General features: G+C 30.9%; 2 long non-coding RNA genes across 3 annotated transcripts; one reads left to right on the top strand and one right to left on the bottom strand.

Annotated features, from left to right (window-relative positions):
* Positions 1 to 238: 238 nt before the first annotated feature.
* LOC107923798 (uncharacterized) lies at positions 239 to 3,176 on the bottom strand. Of its 2 annotated transcripts, XR_001691645.2 has the most exons (3): positions 3,010 to 3,176; positions 2,729 to 2,921; positions 239 to 444 (listed from the first exon to the last, which is right to left on the bottom strand). It is a non-coding gene; the product is annotated as an uncharacterized lncRNA (long non-coding RNA). The 2 variants fall into 2 exon arrangements; XR_005904905.1 differs by lacking the exon at positions 239 to 444 and having other exon boundaries at positions 2,526 to 2,921.
* Positions 3,177 to 7,910: 4,734 nt separating this feature from the next.
* On the top strand, positions 7,911 to 9,173 carry LOC107922833 (uncharacterized). Its single transcript, XR_001691444.2, has 2 exons — positions 7,911 to 8,624; positions 8,878 to 9,173. It is a non-coding gene; the product is annotated as an uncharacterized lncRNA (long non-coding RNA).
* Positions 9,174 to 9,671: the final 498 nt, after the last annotated feature.

Raw genomic sequence — 9,671 nt, forward strand, 5'->3', positions numbered from 1 at the left:
CATAACTTTTAACATGAGACATGTTCATGCAGTCTCAAGGCTTAATGGTAAAATAGTTGTAAATGCACATTTTCAAGTGACCAAACCATGCCAAAACTTTACATCAAAATAAGACCATCAATTTAACACATGAAAACACGACCAAACATCATCATATTATAAACATCAATGCATTATTATTTAACAAACTAATTCACATAATCAAACTTATATAAACGAGCATAATTATCTACTAATTAAAGATTAAAATTTATCTTATAAAATAATATATGCCAAGTCCCAAATATACGAAAAATACCATTTAAGCAACATGCGCAAAACAACCTCGGTACATGTCATTTTAATGCCAACACATATATACATATAAAAGAGGTGTTAGGAGCGTGTTTCGAGTTGAGTTGGATGCTTAACCACTTAAAATCTACGTCTACTCACGTCCGATACCTGCACATAGAAACAAATATAACCGTGCGTTGAGTACTGAATACTTAGTGGTGCTAATATAATTCAAATACATTGTGTTAAGAATAAACTAAAGTATGTATATATAACAGTTATCCATTAAATTAATATATACTACTTTAACTCATCAAATAATTTTCCAACTTTCTTATCCATTTCACATTTCAATATCAATTTCAGTGCTTATTCATTTTAGCCCCTATTATCTGATGATAGACATTAGGTCGAGTACTCGGATCTATATATAACGGAAAAGTCCACGACCATTTGTAAATTAGAACTGTCTTATTGTGCCATCTTGGGTTGCCCGACTACGATGACTTTTAGTATTTTTTTTATTCTACCATCTCAGGTTGCCTGACAATGATGGTTTTAGTAATTGTCTCTGTACCATTTATTTTGTCATCCTGGATTGCCTGACAATGATAGCTAACAAATCACTACATCGATGATCTTATGACATACTAACTATATCTGAACTACATCTAGCATTATTTCATGAGGCATTATCGTTACAATTACTATTGTAATACAGTTCACCATAAAACCAATGTCTTAACATTTTTACACATATCAAACACAATTTTGCACATTTTTCAATTATTTCAACTATCACCGTATTGAATCTATCATTCAAAGTTTGTAGGTAAAAGATACAATTACCTCGATATATATTCATGTTTGATTCCAACAACCAAATTAATCTATGAAAGCAAATTGAAATTGAATTATAAAAGCACAAACCAGAAGTGACTATTCGTTAATGACTTTAGCTATAAAAATTAAACTTAAATGCAAAAACACTTTAATCACATAATTCAATAATATATAGATATTATTACATTTTATTCACTTTAGTCCTTATATGCATTAATATCTGAATTACTCATAACTTTCAATTTTCCTTATCGAATTGGAAACCAATTTCACATTTATTTAATAGAAACTCCTAGTTTTCAATTCATGACACATTTTTTTGACAGTTTTCAATTTATTCAATTTAATTCCTAATATCATAAAATTAACTATATAAATTTAAGCTTGACTCAAGTTAGTCTAAATCTTTTTACTATAATTTCAACCAATTTCACCAAAATCTCATTTCATAGTAACTTGCATGAACTTAACTTTTGGACTCAAACATTTTATTATTGTTTCACTTAAATAAACTAATCAATTTCTAATTCCGTGGCTTGGGTTGTCATTATATACCAACATTTACTAATTATTTATCAAAATTTTACAAGAAAAAGTCACTTACCTTGCTAGTTAGGCTCAGGACAAATGAAAGAAGAAAATGGCTAAGTTTTCTCTCTTTTTTTTCTTTATGTTTCGGTTTGGGAAAGACGAAGAAGATGCCGTTTTTCATCTTCTCTCTCTCACTAAGGAATGTATATATAATTAGTTATATAATTAACTGTGCCACTAATCCATCATTAACTATATATGAATTTGTATTATTATATGATAATTGATAGATAATGATGAATGAAGCCATTAATTCCTACTTTCATATTTTTAATATGGGAATAATTATTTCTAAGGACTTGTGAAATTTTCTAGTCATATTTTCTAATATTCTCACACGGACAATAAGCCTAAATCTTTAAATTCTCGATACTAAGTAATTAATGATTTTAGTTAATACCCAATCACTAAATAACAATCCTCTAATACACCACCATGCCCATTTTCGGAGACCTCTTAGCTAAACTTCTCAGAATTACTCGATTCAAGAAATTTAGCCCAAAATTGAATTTTTGACACTAATAAAAATTGGGTCATTGCAAGAATGGTAGTGGAAATAACTACAAAGCCACTTGCCCATCCATGAAAATTGCTACAACACCAACAGCAACAATATCTCATTCGACCCCTTTAAGCAACAAGGACATCTCATTTAGCCTCTTTACGACGAAGAGTAAGCATTGCAAAAGAGGTAATCCACGTCCCCTTGAGTAGCAAGTAGGGAATGTGGAGACTTGGCTTAAAATCAGGGGTGAAGCCAGAAATTTTTTTTAGGGATGGCTGAAATTAAATTTTAATTTTTAATAGCTTAAATATTTTTAATTTTTAAAGGATTAAATCAAATTTTTATTATTTTTAGGGGGCTAAAGTACAATTTTACTTCTACTAATTTAAATTTTTAAACGGCCTAAATGAACACTTTTCTATTTTAAGGAGTCGGGGCCTCTACCAGCTCCCAAGATATGCCACTACTTAATAAATGGAAAAGAAGCATCAAGAGGTCAATGCAAGATTTCACCTCCATTGAGGAGTTGACTAAGGTGCATGGTCTCGCCTCCCTTACACCTTAGGAGACTAAGGCAAGAAGTCTCATCCCCTTAGTAGAATTAACCGAAGGTCAAGTCGTGAGATCTCATCCCCCTGAAGGAATTGACTAAGGTGTGTGGTCTCGTCCCTCTTACGCCTTTGAAGACCAAAGCGAGAGATCTTATCTGCATTGATAGAATCAACAGAAGGCCAAGTTATGAGGCCTCGTCACCCTTAAAGAATCAGTTAAGATGTAAAGTCTCGTCCCCTTACTCTTTTAAAGACCAAGGGAAAATGGTCTCGTCCCTCTTGACAAAATCAATTGAAGACCACAAACTCTTCACCTCCTTAATGCTAATGGCCACCGAAAATACTAGGTATAAAGGTTCATCAACTTTTCCATAATAAAAATGCCTTTTTAGGCCTAATCGGATTGCATGTGAAATGGCCTATATGGGCATAAAAAGCCTCGATGTATGTTTTTATAATCAATGCAATACGCACTATACAAACATTAAAACAACAAGCTAACACGTGCAAGAAACTCCCTGATTTTATTATAACATAGCAAAAGCATGAAACTACGTTCAGCAACAAAGTAGTTTTATTAGTATCTACTCACAAAATGTATGTGATCATTTAAGAAAAAAGGGCGTGATTCATCAACAGAGGAAACATCCTTAGGTGAAGAGGATGATTCGCTAGCAACGCCTTCCCTTTCATGGTAGCACAAACATCAAAGTGCCACTTTTTTTAAATCGGAGGTAAAAGGGCAAAATATGCCAATAGATTCAGAGATGCTACGCAACATGCTAAGCCTGATCCCACATAAATCAGGACCATGGGCGAATTGAATATTGCTCACGACGGTATCTTGAATGTTAAACATTTTAAGAAAAAAGTTTGTTCCGCCTCTGCATAAGCACGATCGACAGTTGCCTACTACTACCGCAACATCATATTTAGCTTGAAACTTCCTTACAACCAACTCATTTTGCTTTTGACTGAGTCTCAAGACAATGGCCCTATTGCATTTACGCAAAAGCATTGCTATTTCTCTCTTACTCCGACAACAATCGCTCTTTCCAAAGATCAACTTCCTACTCACATGAATTTGAAGTATGTATTTCTAAGTTTTGTTTCGATATAATTAAGGGTTTATATGCATAATTAAATCTTAGATCCCATATCAATTTAATTAGTATAATTTGTTGATACATCGCATTCGTTGAGGCGAAAAGATTTTATCTTATAAATTATTAGATTATTTAGAAAAAAAATAAACATATGTTTCAGTTGAGAAAAAATCAGTTCAATCACACCACATAACAATAAAATTAAAACAAGACTTCAGTATTCCATGCATTTTGATAACTCGTGGAATTCAAACTATATACCAACAATTAAAGAATATTAATGATGGTACATTAATTACTTTTATGATTACAGATTCACTGTGATTTCATGATGAAAACAAAAATGCTGGTGAGGATGAAAAGTAGTTAGTGGTAAGTGACGGTCACAAAACAGAAATATATGAATAAATATTTGGTAGACAATAAGGGAATTGAGATTTTATTTATTTTTTTAAAGTTTTTAAATATCACTTAATCATATATGATAAAATTTCAATTTGCTTGTAGAATAAAATTTTTTCATCAATTAATATATCAAATAATTATTATATGTAAGATTAAATAAGGTAAATTAATTTATTTGGAAAATATTTATGTAACTTAATATTTTTATTTATTTGTATTATTATCTCAAATTTTTATGTCTTTTTTTTTCTAACTTAATATTTTTTGGTCACAAGTGCTACCTAATTTTTTTTTAAGTTGATATCACTGTTAGTTAAATTATTAAATCTATTTTGAAAAAAAGCTTAACTGACAAATTGGTAACTAATTTTTTTTCTATTTTGATACTTAAATTATATTTTTCCGAAGTTGGTACCATTGTTAGTTCAATTGTTAGTTAAACCATTAAGTCTATTAAAAAATAACTAATTAACAATTGATATGTGGAAAAAAGTTTATTTCCTCTTATATATATTTTTTATTTTTTCTTTCTTCAAAACCAGACTCACAGTTGAATCAGTCAGGTCAAGAATTTTTGATTCGGTCAAATTGTCTGATATGATCAAATAAATTACTAAAAGATTACAAAATAAAAGATATTAAAAAAATAAAAAACGGTTCAACTGATTTTTTAGTTTGGTTTTATTAGTTTATATTGATTCACGGGTTATTCAGTTTAACCCCTATCTCCAGATTAGTTCCTTGATTGGTTCCTGATCTAGTTGGTTCAATTGACTAGTTTGGTTTTGCAAGCTTTGGTTTTAATCAATGAAATAACTTTTTCTGATCTAGTTAGATAATGTAAGTAGACAGTGAAGTTTGAAAACAAAATTAATTGTTGGCGTCTCAATGTCAAGAGAGAAAATCTTTAACATTAGTGGTATTGCCAGACATTATAAAAGAAGAAAAGAAAAAAAAATAGAACAAAAAATAAAGAAGGAAATAATGTAAAAAAAGGGAAAATAAAAGAATTAGAAGATAGTTTTAAATTTATATGATCTGTGTCGAAACCACAATTAATTTAAAAATTTTAAATTTAAAAAGGGGGAAATCGACTTTTGAAAAACAAATGCATGGAGTCGCCACCGATATTTTGTTTTGGTGTGATCGGATCACCTAAAAATGAGGTTAGTTTAATAAAACATTTTTGGTTTATTAAAATAATGATTTTGGTCTACGAACTTTTGAGAAAACGGGTTCGGGAGTCGGTTACGCATGATGAAGGATTAGCACACTCACTACGCTCAAAATTGGTACCGAATCGATTAAATACTGTCATTATGTCTAAAATTAAAAAAATATTTTTGAAATGTAGTTCTTTTTTATAACGTTTGAGTAACCCAAGTTGATTGTCAAAAATCTTCTTGTTTCGACGTCCGAAAATTTATAATTCGAGAATTACAAAAGGATGCTCAACTATTTAGTCCAACGAAAAATCGAAGCCTAGCACGGTAGGGTATGATTCCTCGAATTTCTAAACATTGACCATTGCCTTACCTTATAAAATACGTGTGAAATTCTGAGGAGATATTCGATTGTTTTGGACAAATGAAAAAGCGCAACCCAGCACGATAGGACTCGATTCTCAAATCGCCAAATATCGGACATCGCCTTCATTTTTAAATATTTTTTTATAAACATGAGTGAGAATATAAAGGAATGTTCGATCGTTTTGAGCAAACGAGAAATCATAACCCAGCATGATAGAGCATAATTCTCGAATTGTCAAATGCCGAATATTGCCTTCGTTTTAAAAAGTTTTTAGAAAACACGAATGAAATTCCAAAGGGATATTCGATTATCTTGCGCAAACGAGAAATTGCAACCCAGCACGATAGGGCACGATTCCCCGAATTGCCAAACATCGAATATTTCCTTCGTTTTTAAATATATATTTTTAAACATGAGTGAAAACCTAAAGGAATATTCTATTGTTTTGAGCAAACGAGGAATCACAACCCAGCACGATAGGGCATGATTCTCGAATTATCAAACACCAAGTATCACCTTTGTTTTAAAAGATTTTTAGAAGACATGAGTGAAATTTTGAAGTAATATTCGATTATTTTGAGTAAATGCGAAATTACAACCCAACTCGTTAAGGCACTATTTCGCGAATTGCCAAATATCGAATCTCGTCTTCGTTTTAAAAAATTCTTAAAAAGAATAAGTATAGAATTAGTTTAAAATGTGTTAATCTTACTTGAAATAAAACGGAGTCGACTTTAAGAATTGGGATTTCATAAAACCACATTTCAAAAGCCACGTGGAAAACGATGATATGAGGTGATTTATGCATGCATAAAACGCGACAATGGGAAAGCGGAGGCAATACAATTTACTTAATCGACTAACAAACACCTAAGCGACTAAGTATAACCGACTTGAAAATATAACTCAATTTCAATTACGCATGGAGAACAATTAACATGGCAATAATGAATAAATAAAATACGATGACGGCATACATGGCATAATAATAAAATTATTAGAGGCATAAAATAAAATGCAATCCAAAGAAGCAACATGGTATAAGATTATTGTAAAACAATGACAAGCTTAATATACACATGCAATCATTAAAATATATATATTGTAGAATGAATATTTTTAAAACACATAATGTATGAGTTGACAGATTTTCATAAAAATAAGAATATATATATAATTATTGAAATGGATATTATAAAATACAATTTTGAATCGAGTCATGTGCAAAACGTTTTAAAAAACGAATTTATTCGAAAATTGACAAAGCATATGATAACTTGGATAACATATAATATGAAAGGATGATAAAATACATGATGAGATATAATACACAAAATAGATTTATAAAACTTATATACGTGTAAGTTTATTGAAAAGAAATCAAGAGATTAATAACATAAATTTTAAGTTAGTCTCAAAAATACACATGCCCTTATATTAAAACATTTAAATAATAGGCTATAATAAAACACATAAGTAATATAATATGAAGATATACTAAAAAAATAATGATTTTAATAATTACAAGAAGAATGAAGTTTCTAAAAATAATTTCGCATATATATATAAAGAGAATATTTGATAAATCGTAAAGTAAAAAGTATTTTAGATAAAAAATCTATTAAAATAATAAGTGTGTATATATATACATATAAACTTGAAAGAAAATGTACGTAAAATAACATAGAGATAATAACATGTATAGGACTAAATTGATTTTATTATAAATTATATATGTAATAGGTTTAAAAACATACTTACATGTAAGGAGCATTACAAGTATAAAATACCATGGATTCAATGACATACGCATATAAATCAAATATAGATGCTGAATAATATTCATTTTTATATATATATATATAATATAATAATTTAAAATATGTAGAACAAACAGCAGGATGAGATGTGATAATAAAAATACGTGCCAAGGTAAAAATTTCAAAGACATGCAGGGAATAAAATGCCATCAATAGTGTACATAGAACGAAATTAACTTATTAGCATGCATAGATACGTATATATAACGAAGTGTAAAACATTTATAGAAAATACACACAATATTATGGCAATATTATAAAAAATAATGAAACAAAAGCGATTATAAGATGGATTAAAATGTACAAATGAGTAACCGAGAAAAGAATGCTATAAAGAAAAAGGATTTAATTAGAAACAATCCCAAACGAAAGGGGTAATTTATAAACTAAATAAACAAAAAGAGGACTAAAGTGCGAAGCGTACAAAGCATAGGGGCTCAAAATGGAATAAGTCTAGCCCTAAAACACTGCGTACGAACGCGGACTAGATCGCAAAATAGCGCAAATTATAGGAGAAAATTAAAAAAAACGAGAAAGAAGCGTAGATGGGCCGATTTAAACACGGCGCAAAAAGGGAGGGGTTTAATATGAAATTAACCCCTCACCACGAAAACGCGCGGATCCCAGGGGCTATCGGGTCGGGTCGTCGAGCAGAGTGTCGAACGACGTCATTTTCTGGCCATTACCTTTGGCCCAAACGGCGCCGTTTTTGCTCCTTTAAAAGGCTAAATATGGGTTCATTCAGCCGAACCCTAGCAGAACATTAACCTCCCCTCTTTGTGCTCCTTAGCCGAATCCCAAGAGTTCCTCTTGACTCCGGTCTACCACCATGAATGGAGACTAAGCCGTTCGAACTTTGGAGTCCCTGTTTCAGTCTTAAGACCCCCTCTACAGTTCGATTCCGGCGAAGAGGAAGGGATCTCGTGGCGCGTTTTCTAGGGAAGGCGTTACCCTTCTTTTTTTTTGATGTAAAATGAAAACGAATCAACTGAAATAGGTATAAGAACAGGGGATTAAAAGAAGAGGGAAAACCACCTTCTCTGCTTTTCGATTGATTGTGTTCTATGCGTGTTCTTACAATATGTCTTTGTATTTTTGTTTTTTTTTTTTGGTTGCTTCAAAAAAAATACCTAGGCTATTACATGGCTTTTATAGCCGAAACAGAATCAAAAAGATCCCAAAAATAAAAATAAAAATACGAATACAAATTCTTTTTCCTATTTGCTGTTATTTTGTTTGTCTTCTTGCAGGTACGGGTGCGCGCTCAGGTACGATGGTTTGGGCGTGGCATGGCTGCTGAGACGTCGGCATCGTACGGAGGGTGGGCGTGGCGCGATGTGGTTGCTGCTTGTGAAGGCTGCGGCGCGAGGACCCCTTTGCCCTAGGGTTTGCCGAGATTTGGCTTGGCTTCAGGGCCGTTTGGGCTCGTTTTAAATATTGGGCCACTGGTTTGGGCCAGAGGGACTGTTTTGGGTCTTTGGGCTTGTAATAGGACTTATTATTGGCCATGTAATTGGACTGTTATAAAACTTGGGTTTTAAATTTATTTATTTATTTTATATTATTATATATATATTTGGGTTTCTAGTGAGCCTGGGCAAATTTGCCCATTTACAATCTGACGATTTATTATTAATTTAATTTTTTTAATAAATATAATATTTTGGTGTAAAATGAGTAACATAAAAATAGTTTATATAACACTTGTGACAAAAAAAAATTAAATATCAATTTAAGAAAAATATTTAGTTCAAGTACTAATTTATTAGTTAAATATTCTTTTAAAATAGATTAAATGATCCTACTACCGATTGAACTAATAAGATACAAAAAAATAAAATTTAAATACCCATATGTGGATTAAAACTTATTTTTATTTTTAACAATACAAAGTCAAATAATACGTGATGATACCAATTAAAATAAATATAAAAGTAATATTCTTATTAAAAATAAAAAATAAAAAACGAAAAATAAATAAATGAGTGGTAATTGCACGTGCAACCGATTGGTCCGGGTAGACTAGAATTATTGGCAGCGGCGG

The sequence above is a fragment of the Gossypium hirsutum genome, chromosome A11 (genome assembly GCF_007990345.1).
Source record: "Gossypium hirsutum isolate 1008001.06 chromosome A11, Gossypium_hirsutum_v2.1, whole genome shotgun sequence".
Classification (NCBI taxonomy): domain Eukaryota; kingdom Viridiplantae; phylum Streptophyta; class Magnoliopsida; order Malvales; family Malvaceae; genus Gossypium; species Gossypium hirsutum.